Genomic DNA, 21,366 nt, shown 5'->3' on the forward strand with positions numbered 1-21,366 from the left:
GTCTGTTTGTGTACCTGTCTGTGTTTATGCTTCTGTGCATCACATTTTCTACACTTTTCTGAGTTGCTGTTTGTCTCTCGGTCTCCTCGATCCCTACATCTTATTACCCTGGGCCTTAATTTGCGAAGAGATGGAAGTGTGTAGGCTGTGAATGTGTTCCTCATTAGTATACTGGTGACTATCCTCATCCATCAAATGGGAGACTGGGGTTGAAATCGCTGACAGCAACAACGCAATTTTAACAAATCAGACTTATATGCCACTGTGTAACTTCCCAAATGTCATTACAGGGACATTTTTTAAAAATCGTTTACGGCGTGTGGGCATCACTGGTTATTCCAGCATTTATTGCCCATCCCTAATTGCCCTTGAGAAGGTGGTGGTGAGCTGCCTTCTTGAACCACTGCAGTGCGTATGGCGTCCTTGTTTTTCATTACAAAATGTTGTCAAACCTGCTGAGTAGTTCCAGCATTGTCTTTTTATATTTCAGTTTGCCAGCATCTGCAGCATTTTGCTTTTGTCTGAAGCTAGCGAATATATGACTTAATTTGCGGATAATACTCGACTCTGTTTCCGACCCACAGCATTTGATTTTATTCCCTCCATTCAATACAAAACCTTGGACTCGGCGGGCAGACTTCAGGAAAGGTAGCTTCCAGTTAGCTTCAAAACTGAAATCAACTATTTCTGATCTCCTGTGCGAACGGTCCAATGCAGTGGAATAAAACTATAGTCTCAGCTGGGGGCTTGTGTCGAATTCCGTTGCCACGAGACTTTTGGAGGTTTCTTATTGTGGTCTTGCTACCAAAATGCAACTTTTCTCGGCAATGTCGTTTGTGATGGGTACAGGTGCAACGGGGCATGAGCGTAGCTAACCTGGGGCGCCATGATGGCATAGTAGTTCGTACGCTGCGTTGTGGTCGCAAAAGCTATCTGCTTTAAGAACGCAATAAAGAATCAGTCTTGATTTTTTTTTTTGCTGAAACAGTTTACTCCAACAAAACCAAGCGCTCTCACATGTCTGTGCTTAATGCTCCAGAATTCAAACACGCCTGTTCTCACACATTTTTCCCCTTCCATAATTCCTAACCCTCCTTTACTTTCCTCCATTCATTTTATTGTCACTTAACTGAGGCATTACCTCATATAACACTCACTTTCAATACTTATGCTTTTACATTGCTCTGCCACCACCACTGCCATCACCAGTGCCAGATGAAATGTACCCAAGGCTATTAAAAGAAGCAAGAGGCGAATTAGCAGAGGGTCTGACCATCATTTTCTAGTCCTCACTGGATACAGGTGTGGTGCTGGAGGATTGGAGAATTGCTGACGTTATACCTCTGTTTAAAAAGGGAGCGATGGATAGACGGAATAATGACAGGCCAGTCAGTCTGACCTCAGTAGTGGGTAAATTATTGGAATCTATTCTGAGAACCACGATAAACTGTCACTTAGAAAGGCACAGGTTAATCACGGATAGTCAGCATGGATTTTTTCAGGGAAGATCTTGTTTGAAGAACTTGATCGAATTCTTTGAAGAAGTAACAAGGAAGATAGATGAGGGTAGTGCAGTTGATGTGGCCTAAATGGATTTTAGCAAGGCCTTTGACAAGGTTGCACATGACAGACTGGTTAAAAAAATAAAATCCCATGGAATCCAGGAAAATGGAGCAAGGTGGATACAAAATTAGCTCAGTGGCAGGAAACAAAGGGTAATTGTTGATGGGTGTTTTAGCGACTGGAGGGCTGTTTCCAGTGGCGTTCCGCAGGGCTCAGTACTGGGTCCCCTGCTTTATTCGGGTATATTTTAATGATTTGGACGTAAGGGGAGTTTAGATGGTAGGAAACAGGCGAAGGGAGTTAAGGAGGGTATTAAAGCGATCTGAGGTCGTTCAGAATTTAACAGAGTGGATAAGACTCACAGGATATATCAAAGAGGGTATGGAACACACAAAAGGGTTCAAAGAATATAAGGAACGCCCAGCAGGAATTACTGAGTGTAACGGACCCTCAGGAGCTACCAGAGAGGCTGGTGGGCCCAGAGTTCTTAAATTCTAAACAACAAATTTTCTTGATGTCAAAATGTTAATAAAAATCCTCTACTGTTTCCCACGGGCACAACGAGAAGGTAAAATGCGACCAGACTTGACACTTGGCAGCGCTCAGAAATGCATTTTGACCGAATGCAGATCCCCACTCACATCAATTCATTAGTTAATAATGCAGCCGCATCTAAATATATTTGCAACTAACAGAGACACACAAACATTACAGCTAACACAATTGCAGATCGCAAGTGCAAGCGTATGTAACATGGACACATCAAAACATATTTACAAATCAAAGTAATTGATTCTGAAAAAAAGATCTTTAATTGAGTATCTTTAAAACCGTGATGCAAATCTGGTAGTTTGCATTGACCTTGTTCCAAGTCACTGGAGATCATTTCGCACAAGCTTTGAGCACGAATCCGACATCAAAAATCAACTTTAACAAAAGGGGCCCATAGCTTCTTAAAATCATCTCGGAGATCTTTCACAAATTCCAATCTACAATCCCCGAAGCGAGAATCATGCCCTTCGAGTAAAGAGTGACATTGTCTGAATACTGATTCAATCTATCAGATGGTGGATCACAAGCAGAGGTGAATGAGGCATCATTTAGTGCCACAGGAACAGAGGGTGTCCACCGTCATGTTGCTGAGATAGGGAGTGAATCAGGGACGGAGGGTTTGGAAGTGACGGGCTAGGATCTTCAAATCAGTTCAACGGCGCACTGGCAACTAGTGGAATTGGCCTGAAGGCAGGGATCAGGGGTTTGGGACATCATCCAGATAAATACCTGCCCTGTGGCATTCGGGAAATATTGTAGTTTGTGGATTGGGGAATTGGGGTGGTTAGTAGGGACCGTGTTGTGGAGATTACATCGAATTGATAAAGGGTGGATGACATCTTTCTATGAATATGGATGAGTCTTCCTTTGTCACGATAATTGATTGTTCATTTTGGTTAGTGTTCCCTACTCCATTGATGGTTCCCCCCCATTGATGGATTTTATATCACCAATGTGAGGTTCGAGTTATGAGGCTGACACCTTACAACCTGGTTACCGAGCCTCGTTTCTGAATTAGACTTTAACTCTGTGATGTTAATGAGGTTCGGCTTTATTCAAACTCAATATCCTGGGTTCAATGTTAAGCTGCCTGTGATGGAACGTTTTGTTTTTAGCGATAGCTTTTACGATGTGTATAGAACGGAATAGATTTTTTTCAAAATCATGTTCAAATACCTTGACTTCAAGGAATTGAGCCCCATTGTCTGCTCCAGAAAGCGCGAATACTCACCCATCTACTAACGAAGGAAACAAGCTGCCAGTTAAAACAAACAAGAGTTAACCAAATGTAAGAGAAGTTGAGAATTTTCCGCTGTGCTGTTGGTATCTTCACAGCGCGATTCCTGCCGTGAAACTTCTGGAAAAGTGCACAGCGATCACTTGTGTTTCGTCCTTATTAGTATAGCAGTTGTATTCACACCGGAACGCCAGGGTCCAATTCTATTCGATTCTATAACATCAAATTGTATTTATTTTTTTGATAAGAGAAAAGTAGAAGAGTAATCAAGGCAAGAGGAGATTGATCATTTTCTTGAGCAGAGACTGTTTAGGGACAGTTTAGGTACTTATGATACTGAGCGACCGTCATTTCCGACTTTAACTGAGCAACATTTAAAAACAGAGACCGTGTCCACGTGACTATCTGGTTCAGATGATGGAGGAGTATCATTCTGATCATTTTCATTTCATTTCCAAATGTAAGCAAGTTCTTGTAGAAGCAATCATCAGTTACGCGGAATAAAATTTCACACCTTTCAACACCACCAGTTTTATTTCATTTTCATTCGTCTGCAAGTATTCACGAAATTTATAGTTGGAAAAGCAAAAAAAAAAAAATCAGTCAATTTAGCAACACAGCTTCTGGCTGTTTGCCTTTCTGCGTCTCAGTCAGTCCAAATGCATGATGAATGTTTGTGCGCACTTCGCATTATGTGTGCCAATACAGTTCTATTCTCTGACCGTGAGGACACATTTTTACGATCAAAATCTTTAATCCTATTATTTATGTGTCTTCATGTTCAAACATTACTGAGAAAAATAGAAGAGTAAACAGATGCTGGAGGAGATTGTCTTTTTCTGAATTTTCTATGCGAAGACTCTTTAGCAAACAAATGACCAGAGGCTGAAACAAGCGGATGATTGTGGTTTTAAATGAGCAACATTGACATAGACTGAGAGCAGAGGAGTGACCGAGTGGTTAAGACGGTGAACACTGCTTGATCATATATTATATTTCAGGGTGCTGGGTGGGGTTCATAGAATCATCGACCGGTTAAAGTAGAAAAGGAGACCATTCAGCCTGTCGAGTCCATGCCGGCTCGTTGCAAGAGCAAATTAACTAATTCCACTCTCCTCCCCTTTACCTGTAACCTCGGTTTTGTTTTCCTTCAGTTGCTCATTTTATTCACTTTTGCGCATCTCCAATTTCCATCAATCCAGCATGTGTGGCCATACCTAGTACTACCTCGTCCCTAAACACTGGAATGCCTTCCCTAAACTCCTCATTTCTGTAAAATTGACTATTGAATCTGCTTCTACCATCCTTTTAGGCAGTGCATTCCAAATCACAGCAAGTCACTGCATTAAAAGATAAGTTCCCTAAAGTCACCGCTGACTCCTTTGTCAAGTCTCTTAAAACTTGTGCAGCAAGCAATGAGGAAATCAAATGGTATGTTAGCTTTATTGCAAGGGGTTGGAGTATATACGTAAGGAAGTGTTGCTGCAATTAAACAGAGAATCACTGAGAAAACATCTCGTGTATTGGGCACAAGTTTGTTTTACTTACCTAAGGAAGAATACACTTGCCATGGACAGAGTGCAATGAATTTTGACTAATCTTATTACTGGGATGAGATGGTTGATTTATGATGAGAGATGGAGTAGAATGGGTTAATATTTTCTGAAGTTTAGAAGAATAGGAAGTGATTTCATTGAAACGTGTACACCTCTTAAGGGGCTCAACAGGACAGACGCTGAGAGAATGTTTTCCATGGCTGGGGAGTTTAGAACTCGGGACTACAGTCTCACAATAAGTCGTTAGCCATTTGGGAGTGAGATGAAGAGAATTCTTTTGCACTCAGGGATTTTAAATCGTCGGAATTCTCTTCCCTAGAGGGCTGTGGATGTGACGACATTGTTTGTATTCAGGGCAAAGATCAATAGATTTGTTGGATACTAAGGGCCTGAAGGGATAGGAAGGTAATGCAGGATAGTTGAGTCGAGGTAAAATGTAAGCCACGATCATACTGAATGGCTGAGCAGGATCGTGGAGTCGAATGATCCACACAATTTTTTAAAAGTCATTCAGGTGATGTGGCCGTTGCAGGCTAGCCCAATAGTTATTGCATATCCCTATTTGCCCTTGAGAAGGTGGTGGCGACCCGCCTTGTTGAACCATTCTGTGTGGTGCAGCTCCTCCCAGAATGCTGTTGGGTAGGATGTTCCAGGATTTTGATCCAGTAACGATGAAGCAAAGTCGATTTGTTTCCAAGTCAGGATGGTCTGTGACTTTGAGGGGAACTTAGAGGTGGTGGTCTTCCTTGGCGCCTACTGACAGCGTCGTTGTCGCTGGTCAGGGATTTGGGAGGGTATTTCGAAGAAGCCTTGGTGAGTTCCTGCAGTGCATATCATAGATGGAACACACTGCAGCCATAGTGGACTAGTCGAGGAGGGAGTGAATGCTTAATGTTGTGTCTGGGGTGAGAATCAAGCCACTCCTTTGTCCTGGTTAGGGTTGAGCTTCTTTAGTGTTGCTGGAGCTGCACTCATCATACAAATGTATTTCCTTGTACCCATGACTTGTGCCATGGAGATGATGGAAAGGATGGATAGCCATGAGGTGTTTTACTCACCACAGAATGCCAAGCCTCTGACCTGATTTAGTAGCCATGGTATTTATGTGGTTGGTCGTGTTCAATCTTTCTGATCAATGGTAATGCTCAGGAATTGAAAATGAGGCATTTGTCGATGGAGAGGTGGTTACATTTTCTCTTGCTGGAGATTGTCATTGTTTGACACTTACGTGGCCCAATTGTTACTTATCACTTATCAGGCCAAGCATGAATGTAGTCCAGTCTTGCTGCATGTGGACATGGACTGCTCCATTATCTGAGGAGTTGCAAATAAAAATGAGCATCGTGCATTCATCAGCAACATTCCCATTTCTGACCTTATGATCCTGTTCGAAATACTGAAGCTGTTATGTGTGTTCTGCAGTGTTTTAGAAGTGAAATGATTTTTCTATTGGCATAACGTGAACCAAAGAACACATCATGATGAAGCCGCCTGAATCATCGAGAACCTGAACACCATCGGCCCTCGCAGACGGAAGCAAAAGTGTTCGCTTGTTGCCTCTGTGGCTCATAGAGATTTATGGCATGAACATAGCTGGAGAAGCACCGAGACACCCACATTCACACCTCATCGAATGAGATCGTTGCAGAGCACTGGCTGTGCGGAGAAAGACAGCTTTGAGGAATTATACAGACTGTAAAAAAAAATCAACAAAGCATGGAGTAGCGCTGTGGCAGGGGCAGTGGTGGAAGGATGCTGGTAGACGAAGGGGGTCTTTGGTTACAAGGCTTTATTGGAAATGATTGGCCCACCACATCTCCCTGTGGTCTAAGATAGGCTACAATAATTTGTACCCATAGTGGGATGACGATCAGTAAGTTCTCCAGCCTGCTGACCCACCATTGGGTCCACACTGGGGAGAGGTCATTTGCCTGCTCGGTGTGCAGGAAGTGATTCACTCTGTCCTCCAATCTGATGAGACCCCAGCGAGTCCGCGAGGACGAGGACGAGAAGGATTCACTCACGTCTCCCACCTCCTGGACCACCGGTGGATGCACAGCGGGGAGCTGCCCTGCTCTGCCTTCTGGAGTGGATTCACCTACTCGGCCTACCTGCTGTGGCACCAATGCATCCAAACCTGGCCCAAGCCACTCGAACCGGAAAGGGCTTCACGCAATCGACCTTCCTGATGAAACACCTGCGTCTTCACATTGAGTAGAGTGTGTAATGGAAAAAAGAGCTTCATTATGTCCCAGGGTAGTAATATTGTGTTTGATATAAAGTCTCTATTTTTACATGACTTTCGACAGCCAGGGTATGGCATTATTTGAGTGTGTGAATTTACAGCTTTATCTGCTGTTTGTGTATCCTGTCTGTCCTGCCTTGCGTGATTGTTAGAAATAGTTTAATAAATGTATTGCCTGATCATTGAAAGCAATCTATTTGATCCTGAAATGAAGTCATATTGACATCAAGGCAATTTCCCCAATAAAATAGAGGAACAGACCCCTGAAGCAACCTGCGTTTGTCTGCTTTGCGCAGAGGTGACTCAGAGAAATTTTGAATCGACACTCTTCATGAAATGTTTTTGTGAGTGACTCTAATCAAAAGCAACTGGAAAGGACTGACTGGATTCTGGACTCTCGTCTTCTGCAATATTATGTCATCTGAGAATTGCACAACCCGTTTCTTGCTATATTTTGCTGCTCTGTATACTTGCCGTATATTTGTATCTTCTACCTCGTCAGCTGATGTGGTCTCTTCAGACTACTAGAAAAGATCAGATGTCCACCAAAGCTACTAAGTATCATCACCTCATTCCATGACAATATGAAAGGCACAATTCAGCATAGCGGCGCCTCATCAGAACCCTTTCCTATCCTGAGTGGCGTGAAACAGGGCTGTGTTCTCACACCTACACTGTTTGGGATCTTCTTCTCCCTGCTGCTCTCACACGCGTTCAAGTCTTCAGAGGAAAGAATTTTCCTCCACACAATATCAGGTGGCAGGTTGTTCAACCTTGCCCGTCTAAGAGTGAAGACCAAAGTACGGAAAGTCCTCATCAGGGAACTCCTCTTTGCTGACGATGCTGCATTAAGATCTCACACTGAAGAGTGTCTGCAGAGACTCATCGACAGGATTGCGGCTGCCTGCAACGAATTTGGCCTAACCATCAGCCTCAAGAAAACAAACATCATGGGACACGGCGTCAGAAATGCCCCATCCATTAATATCGGTGACCACGCTCTGGAAGTGGTTCACGGGTTCACCTACCTAGGCACAACTATCACCAGTAACCTGTCTCTTGATGCAGAAATCAACAAGCGCATGAGAAAGGCTTCCACTGCTATGTCCAGACTGGACAAGAGAGTGTGGGAAAACGGTGCACTGACACGGAACACAAAAGTCCGAGTGTCTCAAGCATGTGTCCTCAGTACCTTGCTCTATAGCAGCGAGGCCTGGACAATGTATGTCAGCCAAGAGCGACGTCTCAACTCATTCCATCTTCGCTGCCTCCGGAGAATCCTTGGCATCAGGTGGCAGAACCGTATCTCCAACAGAGAAGTCCTCAAGGCAGCCAAAATCCCCAGCATATGCACCCTACTGAGCCAGTGGCACTTGAGATGGCTTGGCCATGTGAGCCGCATGGAAGATGGCAGGATCCCCAAAGACACATTGTACAGCGAGCTCGTCGCTGGTATCAGCCTCACCAGCCGTCCATGTCTCCGCTTTAAAGACGTCTGCAAATGCGGCATGAGGTCCTGTGACATTGATCACAAGTCGTGTGAGTCAGTTGCCAGTGATCGCCAGAGCTGGCGGGCAGCCATAAAGGCGGGGCTAAAGTGTGGCGAGTTGAAGAGACTTAGCAGTTGGCAGGAAAAAAGACAGAAGCGCAAGGGGAGAGCCAACTGTGTAACAGCCCCGACGACCAATTTTATCTGCAGTACCTGTGGAAAAATCTGTCATTTTGGGATTGGCCTTTATAGCCACTCCAGGCGCTGCTTCACAAACCACTGACCACCTCCAGGCGCTTACCCTTTGTCTCTCCAGACAAGGAGGCCAAAGGAGAAGATACTTGCCGTACTTTTAAATAAGTTAGCCTTCAACCACATGTGGCTAATTGAGAATTCAGATGTGTCTGTTTGCTATTCTGATCAGTTGAGATAAAAGAGTAATAACACCATCATTGCGCATAAGATCTCGATGGTCATTATCACACTGCACAAGCAAATGAACTTTCACTATTTTCACCTGTGGTGAAAACTTGATTAAGACGGAGCGTGTGCCAATTATTTTTGACCCTGGGAGAGTTGAGGGAATGGCTTCAGTGCCACAATCGGAGACAATAGGTATGACATGCATTACACCTTTTCTTTTACAACCAGCACTCTATTCCCAGCATAAGAATCTTAACGGGTTTGTGATCTGTGGGATCTGAATTCCTCCTCCCACAACTGAACTTTCAAACTGGACTTTGTGGAGTATGGGGAAGGAACCCCAACCCCCACGGACACTAGTACTGTGAATAAGAGTCAAACCTCAACACAAAGCACACTGAGGCAGGCTGCATTCCGATGAGTCAATTTTCAAACATCCCAACATCACAACAGAAACTGTTACTGTTAAAGAAATGGAAGTTGGGACATTATCATAACAGTGACACAGCATAACAGTCATCATGTTAAGTGATTGGGGAGGCCATTGTTACAACTAACTGGCCCCAGAGCACAGCATTCACTCCTGTCAAGACAGGAGGGAGACCTCTTTCATGGATATTAGCTTTGGAGCCTGGGTTACCTCACCTTGGTGGAGTTCATTGTTCTCGGTCAGGGAAATTACATCAGCACGAAATGGATCTGTCTAGACCAGGCAGGTAACAGAGGAAAAGGATTAAAAGGTGCTAAGTGCTGACCATCCAGCAGGATGGCTTCAGGAGAAGTGATTATGACATTTCGATAAGGAGCATATAAAATGGACAAGATCGAAGGGCTTGGAGGTGCAGTTATATGAAGAAGGACAAATATTCTCAGGTGCAGGCCTACAATCAACATTGTTAACGACCAGCCGTGTGAGTGATTGTAAGTTTTTTTTTCCTATGGGTTCTGCACTCGAGAAGGAGGGCCAGGAATGGTCAACCTGGCTCGTGGACCTACAATTCCTCACCGGAAGAAGAAACTTCATGGAGGGATTGTAAGCGATCAACCAAATCAAAGGAGTATTTGGGGCTAAGAGTTTTAAAATAATTTTAAGTGTAGCAACCAAATCCTGGGAGGGTTTGGGTTTCGAATTGAGTGAATTTGGGGTTTTCCCTGTGGTTTTTCAAAAGGTTTATTTTATAAGTCCTGGTGAGCGACGAGGTTAAATCGTGGAGGGATTTAAATCGGACAAACCAATCAAGGTGTCGTGTGGTGTCCTTTAGATTAGTTAAAGGTGTTTGTAACACGGTTTTAGGAGGGGTGTTCTTTTTTAATAAAGAAATTTGGGGTTCAGTCCAACCCTGTGTCCGTACAATTTGTCCTTTATGGAATCCTAAAGTCAAGAATCATCAGGAAGGGGGGAAACGGGAGAGGGGACCTCTTACAGATCCAATGTGGGAAAATCGGCTCTGTCAAAAATCAGCCAAATTAGCGACAATGTTTCTGTCAGCCTGTTTCTCTCTATGTCGAAGTCACTCCATATGTATATGTAAGTGTAGCTGTGTCGCTCTATGTGTGTCAATGCATGTGTAAGTGTGCATGTGTATGACTGTGTGCGCAGGTGAGTGTGTATTTATGTGCATGTCTGCATCAGGGTGCATGTATGTTCGTGTGTGTGTTTATGGTTATATTTTTGCTTTCGTTTTTGAGCCTGTGTGCTCCTGTTTGTGTGTGTAAGTGTTCCCCTGTGCGCGTATATCCGTGCATCTGTCTGCGTACATGTGTCTGTGCCTCACATTTTCTACACTCTTCTGAGTGGGTCTTTGTCTCTCACTGTCTTTCCCGATCCCGACATCGTATTACTCAGGGCCGTAATTTACAAAGAGATGGAAATGCGAATTGTAAGTTTTCTTTCAACAGTGGCTGTTGGAAACAAGTGTCATCAAATAAATGTTTCGAAAAACTCACTGGAACAGGAACCAGGATCTCCGCCATTTGCCGGTTGTGAATGAGTTCCACATTAATATAGAGGGGACCATCCCCACCTCTCATGCGGGAGACCGGGGTTGAAATCGTTGACCGCGACAATGCAATGTTAAGAAATCAAAACGAAATACCAATGTGTAAAAGCAAAATACTGCGGATGCTGGAAATCTGAAACAAAAACAAGAAATGCTGGAATCACTCAGCAGGTCTGGCAGCATCTGTGGAAAGAGAAGGTTCCGAAGAAGGGTCACTGACCCGAAACGTTAACTCTGCTTCTCTTTCCACAGATGCTGCCAGACCTGCTGAGTGATTCCAGCATTTCTTGTTTTTGTACCAATGTGTAACTTCAGAAATCCTCCTTGGAAACGCAGAACAGAAAAAAAAATCATCTAGCAGAATGTTCTTGATGAGATGGTTTGGAGACCTGAATCTTGTTGCCCGTCTGTTTTTGAGGGTGGGCGATGGTGATCGAAATTTTAACTGAGTAATTATTTCGAAATGCTATCCACTTTTACATCTGCTGAAACTGTATCAAACAAATAATGAGGTGTTTATAGATATGGAGAGAAATAATCGATATTTATATGCAATTCTTAAGGTGCTATTTTAGCATCTGTTGAATTTGCATTTTTTCTCAACCTCCGTCTTTACAACAGTGACTAAACTTCAAAAGTAGTTCACTGACTGTCAAGCGGTTTGGGGCAACCCGAAGACGGGAAAGGCGCTACCGAAATTTAAGCGTTTCTTTACCTACTGTCTTTGTTTCTCAACTGATATAGAGACGAATTTATGAATTGTATCTAAAGCTTTCAATCTCTACTTCTCTCGCTGTCTCCGTCTCTGCATCTGTCTCACTTTTTCTTTGCTGCTCTGCATGTCTTTGTTTCTTTGCCGATATCTCAGTTTCCCTCAGCTGGATTGCAGTCGAATAACAGTCATCTTTCTGGCCTGAGTCAATAAATCCAAACAGATTCGGAACGTGATTGTTGTTCTGACTCTTCTGTAGAAAATGAGTAGCCGCTGCATGTGTTGTTTCCTCGTTAGTATAGTGGTCAGTATCCCCGCCTGTCACGTGGGAGACCGGGGTTCAATTCCCCGACGGGGAGATAATGTTTATTTCCTTAAATGATGATTTGTTTTCATACATCTTCTGCTGCTGCCTGTTCAAATAAAAAAAAGACGAAACAATTGCACCAATTCTCTTCAGCCAGAATCAATGCCATGTTAAGTGCTCAACGCTTACGTCAGTAGCCGTTTCCTGTCCTACTCAACATATTTCTCCCAACTTTCACTCTATTTTTTCTCCCCTTGTCTCGTCTCTTCCGAGCTGCATCTGTCACTCTTCTTCCAGCCTGCGTCCTTTCAATTTACACTTTCCTGGCCCTAACTGCCTCCTCTTCACAAGGACATCCAATCTCTCTACAACTCCATCCCCCACCAGGAGGTCTCTCTCATTCTTGCTTGAACAGAGGGACAGCCATCGTCATTCATCATCCTCCTCGGCCTGGCTCAACCTGTTCTCACATTAAATAACCTCTTCTTCAAATCCACTCACTCCCTCCAAATAAAACCTGTTCCTTTGCGTACCCACATGGATCCCAGTTATACCTGTCTTTTTCTGGGGTATGTCGAACATTCCTTGTTCCAGTCCTACACAGGAACCTTTCCCAAGGTCCTTTTCTGGTACACTGATGACTGTATTGGTGCCATTTCCTGCTCTAGCCCAGAACTGGAAAATTCCATCAACTTTGCTTCCAATTTCCACCCTTTTCGCACCTTCACATGGTCCATCTCTGACACTTGCCTTCCATTCCTCGACTTCTCTGGCTCCATTTCTGGGGATAAGCTGTCTACTAATATTCATTATAAGTCCACGGATTCCCACAACTACGTCGACTACACTACCTCACCCCCTGCCTTCTGTAAGGACTCTATTCCATTCTCCCAACTTCTCCATTTCTGTCGCAACAACGCTTCTGATATATCATCCTTTTTTCCTCAACCGAAGTTTCCCCCCAATGCAGTTGACAGGGCTCTCAACCGTGTCCGACCATTTCCCACACTTCTGCTCTCACCCCTTTGCCACCCTGCCAAAACCACAATCGCGTTCCCCTTGCCCTCACTTTCCACTCCACCAGCCTCCACATCCAAAGAATCATCCTCCACCATTTCCACCACCCCCAATATGATGCCACCACCAAACACATCTTCTCCTCCCCTCCCCATCACATTACAAAAGGACCCTTCCCTCCACAGAACTCTGGTCCACTCCCGCATCACCCCTGACACCTCATCCATTTCTCATGGCACTTTCCCAAGCAATTACAGGAGGTGTTATACCTGGCCTTTTACATAATTTATCCTCACCATCCACGGCCCCGAACACTCCTTCCAGGCAAAGCAGCAATTTACTTGTTTTTCTTCCAATTCATGCCATGACCCCCATTTTGATTGTTGTCTTTTACCATGTGAGGGTCTTAAACTTGTTTATCATGTTTTTGCTTTTGGACAGAGCTGTTCATTATTCTGCCATTGACACGCACTCTGAACAAAGGTTTTGTCCTTGACTGCAACCACTCCCCTTGCCCTCCATTCCAAGACATCTTTGCCATTTAGTCTCTCTCATCGTCGGCCCCAACATAGAATTCCCCTTTTGTTCCCTCCCGGTTCCCGCTTTCAATGGCATAAACCTGTTGCATTTCTACCTTCCTTTCGTCTGAAGAAGTTATTTTCGGGTCGAATCATGAACTCCTGTCTGTCTCTGCAGATGCTGCCAGACAGGCTGAGTATATCTAACACTTTCTGCAAACGCCATGGTAGCAGCCAGTAGTTATGGTCGAGTGGTGAAGGCTGCAAATTTGTTTGTGTTATCCCATGCAGGTTCGAATCTTGCCAATGACCGTATCTTTGTAATTGAATCAATTCAGCAGCTTCCTTAGCAGTTGTTTCCTTAAGCATAATATCCCACCTTGAGTCCTTCTTTCCTTAATCATCTGCATGTATTCATGAATTATCTGTCTGAAATCCAAATTAGCGGCAGAGCTCCTGTCTCTCTGCCGTACTTTTTCTAAGTCACTCTATATGTGCTTGTGCTTGTGTCTGCCTGTGTGCCCGAGTTACCTGAAGCGTTGACTCTGCTCTCTCTCTCCGTGGATGCTGCCGGGCCTGCTGAGTATTTCCAGCATTTCTTGGTTTTTTTTCTGATTTCTAGCATCTGCAGTATTTTGATTTTATCTATGTTTGTGCTTGTTTGCCTGGGTGTGAATTTGCGCTTGTCTGTGCGAGTTGGGTGTGTTTTTGTTCGTGTATATCTGTAAGTTGCTCATCCTCAAACATCTTCAGACTTATTTATAGAATTAGATTCTACCATGTTTTCAGGTAGAGTTTTGCAGGTCCCGACAACTCTCTGAGCGAAAAATAAAAATTCTGCTCCCATCCTTTTGCCAGTGACTTTTAATCTATGACCTCTAGTTATTGACCCACTCACCAAAGGGATTTTCCCCTCTCTACACTCTTTTAATCTCGTATCATCTGGAAACTCTCCATTCGGTCACCTCCTAATATCTGTTCCAAGTACAACAGTCCGAATTTTTCCAACATCTCGTCATTACTAATGTCCTTCATCCTTGGCACCATCCTGTTAAACCTCTTCTGTACTCTTCTAATATCTTCATCTCTGTGCTGAAGAATCGTAACCAGCATTAACCACAATACTTCAGCTAAGGCTGAAACACATTTTAAAGCTCTAGCCTCATTTCTTTGCGTTTATATAATATTCCTTGATTTATAAACCCAAGCAACTGATAGAATTTTCTAACCACCTTATGAAATTTGTATATATGGACACCAAGGTCTCTCTGCTCATCTACAATTTTCAAAAACGTTCCATTTATAGTGCATTGTTATTCCATATTAGTCCTCCCAAAGTGAATCATTTCACACAACCCCGCTTTGAACTCTACCTAATTCTTAATATACTATAATAAAAGCAAAATACTGCGGATGCTGGAAATCTGAAACAAAAACAAGAAATGCTGGATTCACTCAGCAGGTCTGGCAGCATCTGTGGAAAGGGTCCGAAGAAGGGTCACTGACCCGAAACGTTAACTCTGCTTCTCTTTCCACAGATGCTGCCAGACCTGCTGAGTGAATAGAGCATTTCTTGTTTTTGTTTCTTAATATACTATGTTTAACTGTGTGCCGAACGTTCTGTGCTCTTTTCTGAAAGTATCTTTGTCCCTGTGGCACCTCCAACTTACAAAGTGGTGGAATTGTGACACTTACCTCTGTGTTGCAGTCTCTATCTGTCTCTTTCTGTGTCTGTCTGTTTCTCTCTCTGTTTCCCTTTGCTTGATGTCTCTGTGTAATAACAGATTCTTCCTCTAGGGCTGGTGAATTACCCCAGGAATATTCCCATACCTCTTGATCTCCTCTGTGCTCAAAATCTAACGATCTCATCTTTTAACGTACACATAGACTAAACATTTGCAACCCTCTGGGGGAGTGAATTTCTCCTCACCTTTCATTGTTCGAAACTGCAGATAGTGCAGGCCCGTTTTACTTGTAAGACAGGGCTCTGATCCCAGGAATGAATACAGTGAACCTTCGTTACACCAGCTCGAAGGTATTTCCTTCTTCAGGAGGATACAATTGCTACACTGTACTTCATTTATGTTCTTACCTAAGCTTATATAATTGCAGAAAGACTTACTGGTTCATATATTCCAAGCCCTTGCAATAAAGGCTGACACACTATTTGCTTTCCTGATTGTTTGCTGTACTTGCATGTTAACTTTTGATGAATCGTGTACAAGGACAATTACATCCGTCTGAATATCAACATTTGCTGTTCTCTCTCCTTACTGCTCCCTTTTGCCTTTCAATATCAGCCCTTTTGTCAGTTAATCATTCAGTTTTCTCCCGAGACTTCGCCATCTCGTTTTGTCTGTCTCGCTGTCACCCTCTGATCAAATGATCTCGTTTCGTCCATTCGTGAGGCTCGGTGTTATGAGGCGCGGTGGCAAAGTGGGAAGGCGTTGCTCCAAAAAAAATTACTCGGGTTTGTAAATCGAGCAACAATACAATAAAAACAAAGAAATCACGCTAGAAGTTTAAAATCTGTGTTTCGGCCTAAGCGGAAATATTGTGGTTAATTCTGCTCACCGCTTTTCGGCACAGACATGACGATGCAAAGTCATAATCAAAACTTGTGGGTTTGATCCACGCCCGATCCTGGAAGTAATTGCAAAACTTAAATTTCTCTTGTATCACTCCATTGCGTGTCATCGACTTCATGTTTCGAATCTCTTCGACGTTGTCACATGGTGCTGAACGGCGCGACAGAAATCCAAGTATTTCAGTTTTTACTCGCATCAGATAAAGTTCGGGAGAGATAGCGGAGGGACTAGAAAATCGCAGATTTCATACAAAACTGATAATTCTCTTAATGTCAGGAGAGTTAGTAATTACATTTCATCTTTCTTGCAACTAATATGCTGATAATCCTCATTCTTCACCTTGGAAAGTGCGGTCTGTCCAAATGCATCACCCATTGTCTGGAGGTCATGACCGTGGCTGAACTACTGAATCTGATCGTTGAAGTAATTTTGTATGTGATTAATGACTACCCATATGGGTAGCATATTTTTGGTTGGACATCATTTTAATCCAATTTGTTGTACTTAGTTTGATTTCAATGCTCAATGTTCTGACCACCAGGCGCGTTGTACCGGTCAACAGACTGAAGAGGAGTCTCCGAGGTCATAGCAATGGTGAGAATTTCATTTAACAGATCAGAATAAAGCGGCACTGACAGTTGCACCCCTTTCAAACAGACCCGGGAATGATCTGGGAATGGCAACACAGCCCTTTTCAAACAGACACAGAAAGATCCGGGACTGACAGCACAACTCTTCCAAATAGACACAGAGTGATTCTGGAACAACAACACACACATTTAGTGAGGAAACGAATGATTCGCGATTGACAGTACACATCCTTTAAACAGGAACAGAATGATCCTGGATTGATTCATTTTTATTTATGTTTGTGTCCTGGAACAAACAAATGGTTTGCAACAATCAAAAACCAAGATGGAGGGAATTTCCTGAATTTAACGGACCACAAACAGCCGCCATCTGTTAGTGAACCCTCCCCATCAGAGACAGAGAGAGAGACTGTCAGAGAACTTCTTACTTCCAGCCTTGACGCTATTACATTCAGCAGCTGCTCACACAAACTCTGGAATGTTTTGCATGTCATCCTGCAAATAGTCTATCACATGAGAAAATATCAAATTTCATCACAATTCATTTGAATGGACCACAGTTTAATGAAGTTTACACCCGCACTCGGTAACCACGGTCGGCATTCCTTAAATCGGTGTGATAAATTATCGACTGCACGACTTTGCCCCATTAGGTTGAATATTTTTTGTGTGACGAATGTTCCAGCCTCGTGAACCAGGGAATGTGCCGACTGAGCTGTGTCTTGATCGCTTCTGCTCAGGCGGACGCTTCACCTCTCAATATGCTCTAATTCAATTCCCAGGCGACTGTACGGATTCTCAAATCCGGTGAATGTGCTTTATTCGAATTGTCGCATTCCAGACTGGTAATATATTCCAAACCTCTGGGCAACCCTCCCCCTTGCATCGTGTCTCAATCTCAATTGAAAGCCGCCCACAGTAACTCCAACCTGGTAGCCTACACACTAACAGACGCAAAGCGGTTACACTCTGTTGCAGTTAGGTTAATGTCCAGAGTGGCAACTGCGAGCAAACCAAGAAAGTTTGACTGATTTATTTCCCTTTAAGGTCCTGACGGCTTACAGTGAACTTCAACTCAATTCCCTTGGAATACAGGGACATGGGAACTGGAATCAGTCATTTAACCCCTCGAGCCTGTTCCAGGGATTTACCAGGAGTGATTTGGGAAACTAATATCCTTATTTGTTCAAGGTTGTACGGCAGTCAAAATCGGGGAGGAAATGATGTTTTATTCGGGATTTGAATCTGAGTTTGTTTACCACGTTTTCACCACTGACCCCAAAGCAACAATTATAACCGTAACATGCCGAAGACGCAGGTTCACTGGGATGTACTCAAAAGGTAACTATTTTGAATTTTTTTCCCCTGCTCTCGATAACCTGAGCATTTGAAACCAAAACAAATTTGCCTTTTCTCCGTGTCTTCTTGAAGCACCTCACTGGTTCACTCAGTTAACGATAATGTATCGAGGCAGCAGGTGCCCAGCAGGAGTCCATTACGTTGCATCAGCACAGATTGCTGGCGGAGAGATGACTTTGATGCTGCTGTAAATGTTGGTTGCTTTTCCCTCTTGTAAGCTAACGGGAACTGAAGGAAAGTATGTTCACATCGAGCTTCCTAAAATCCAATTGAAGGTGTTAGTTTGAACTGTCAAATGTTGCAGTGAATGTTTCACTCGCAATAATGCAGATGCCGCTTTAAATGTGAAGACCATTGAAGAGGGAACCGTGCTCGACTTGAAAGGCGGCGAGAAGATCTGGAGCAGCAAGTAATACAACAACCGCCAACAATATTCACCTAGGGATAGGAGTTCTTACTTAATCTCCTACAATTCCGCTGTATGGGGAGATATGATGAACTTACAATGAAATACGAATGTGATTCATTTTACCGGAACATTTGGAAAACGTTATTTATGTAAATATACATTGGCCTTCCTGTATTGAAACAGCAACAAGACAGTGATCAGATAATCTGTTCTAATGAAAAATGTTGACCAGTACACAAGAAGAACTCTTTGAAATGTTTACGTGCTGCGTGTTTAGCATGTAAAAATGCTACTTTATTTTGCTTTTAAATTCAAAAATGAGGTAAAACTCACAAATAATGTCCAGAAAAAAATGTATTCACCCAGCACTCTCGAGATTATCCAGCATTTTAAAAGTGTTGAATTGTATCTGCTTTTCTAATCTTATTACCACAGTGAATAACTTCACACTTCCCCATATTATATTCCATCTGTCACCTTTTTGTCCACTTAAGTAACCTTTCTGTATCATTTTACAGACTCTTTGTGTCCTCCTCACAGTTTCTGTTCCCACCTAAGTTTGTATCATCAACAAACTTAGTTACATTACTCTTGGTCTCTTCGTCTAAGTCATTAATGACAATTGTAAATATCTGGTATCCCAGCACTGATCCTTGCAGTACTCCACTAGTAACAGCCTGCCAACTTGAAAATGTCCAGTTTATCTCTACTCTTCACTGTTCGTTAACAAGTCCTTTATCCATGCTAATATATTACCCCCAATTCCACGAGCCCATATTGTGCGCATCAACCTCCTGTGTGGTATTTTATCGAATGCCTTTTGGAAATCCAAGTATACTTTAATCCCTAAAGTTTCTGCAATCCTTTTTGCTATGCCAATGTTAGTTACTTGAAATTCCTCATTCCTTTTAAGCCCTTGGTGACCCTATATTTCTGGTGTGCAATTTGTGTCGACGACCGTGAATTTGCTGTGCATTGAACCCACGATCTACCTTTTAGTTTACAGGAACTTTAACCAACTTATCAATTGAGACAAAACGGTCTCAGCCTCTCTCTGAGCTACAGTATTTCAACTCGCTCTTTGGTTGAGATTATCTTTGATTCTCGATCTATGAGTTGTTTCTGATCTGTGAGGTTTTGCTTCTGTGAGAGTAAGGGGGAGCCTTCAAGGTTTGCTGCTTCGTTGTCAACCTTGGCTCAGTTGGAAGCACTCTTACTTCTGTAACAGAATATCAGAATCCTTCTCCATGGTTTGAACACACAAATCACGCTATTGTTAGAGTACAGCAGTGAGAGAGTGCTGCACTGCAGAAGAGGCTGCCTTTCAGATGAAACTTGAAACCAAGGCCCCAGCTGCTGTTTCAGCCTGGTAGAAATGATCTCATGGAGCCTTTTTCTAAAAGCAGGGGACTTATCCCCTCTGTTTTGACCAGCATTTATCCCTCACTTAACATCACAAAACATATGATCTGGTCATTAGCAAATTGCTCTGTGTGTGTGTGTTTGTGTGTTTCCGACATAACGAGAGTGGCTACACGTCACAAAGTACTTCTTAGGCTGTAAAGACATCCGATGCTCATGAAACAAAGCAATATAAATGGAAGTCTTCTCTTCTGTAAATCATTCACTTTTGCATCATTTTCCGAAATTTCGAACACTGCTTAAATTAGGGGATAACACACGCCACTTCATCAAATACCTTTTCTAAATTCATCTACACAGAATCTATTGCCCCACCTTCATCGACGTTCTCTCTTACTTCATCAAAGAAGTTGATTTGTGAGATCAGTAATGAATCCTGCAGCTCTGCATCAGTTAAGATACATATTTCTAAACGCACTTTCAGCCGCGGAAACAAGCATATCAGTTTTTAGGTTTCCCTGTTTCCAGATGGAAAGGAACAACATTTACGCCGCCTGTCCGGTTCCGCTCGCTCCCATCATTGTTGCCAGTGCAATTCAGCGAATATAGCCTCAGGCTATAGGCCATTCGTGGAAGAATGGCTGATCAGCTGTGGGAGCCAGCAAGTGTAATCATTAGCTGAACGCGAATGGTACATGTTTCTCGTTGGTTTGAGGGTCTGATTTTCACTTCGGGTTTTTCACAGAATGAATTTGTGAGCGATTGACGGGTTCAAGTTCCAGACAAGCTCTGCTGCATTTTCGCTTTTACTCCACATGACCGATTTTTTTTTTTTCCAAAACTGTGCTGCGTTGCAGAAGGCGGTATTAATTTCTCTCGGGAGTATGTTTGAGAACCAAAGGATACACTGCAGGGGCTTTGCCCACGCCACACACACGGAGAAAATCAGGACAAATATGCAATAAGTTATGCACTTGCAAATGGACTGTGAATTTATGTCAATTCACCAAATCAGGCTGGTTTTGGCAGCTCGCTGGATGTGTCCAATTGAAAACTTGTCTGAACGATCTGATGGAACTGGGGGCCCGCAGTGTGATTTTGGTTTGAACATATTTTATTAGTTTTCTATGAGCTGTCCTGAGCAGGAGGTGAGTCTTTTTCTGCGTTTCACAAGAACAAAATAACACCAGAAGTGGACCATATGGCCCACAGAGCCTGCTCCGCCATTCAATACGATCATAGCTGATCTCGGGGTTCAATTCCACTTTCCTGCCCACTCCCCATATCCCTTGATTCCCTGCGAGACCAAAAGTCTATCTATGCCAGCCTTAAGTGTTTTCAGTGATGGAGCATCCACAACACTCTGGAGTAGAGAATTCTAAAGATTCCCAAACTTTTGAGTGTAGTGGTTTCTCCTCATCTCAGTCCTGAATAACTGG

The 21,366-nt window shown here is 43.2% G+C and overlaps 1 non-coding gene across 1 annotated transcript; it reads left to right on the plus strand.

The window, feature by feature from the left end:
* Positions 1 to 12,064: 12,064 nt before the first annotated feature.
* trnad-guc (transfer RNA aspartic acid (anticodon GUC)) lies at positions 12,065 to 12,136 on the plus strand. Its single transcript has one exon. It is a non-coding gene; the product is annotated as a tRNA-Asp (tRNA).
* The last annotated feature ends 9,230 nt before the right edge of the window (positions 12,137 to 21,366 follow it).

The sequence above is a fragment of the Heterodontus francisci genome, chromosome 29 (assembly GCF_036365525.1).
Source record: "Heterodontus francisci isolate sHetFra1 chromosome 29, sHetFra1.hap1, whole genome shotgun sequence".
Classification (NCBI taxonomy): domain Eukaryota; kingdom Metazoa; phylum Chordata; class Chondrichthyes; order Heterodontiformes; family Heterodontidae; genus Heterodontus; species Heterodontus francisci.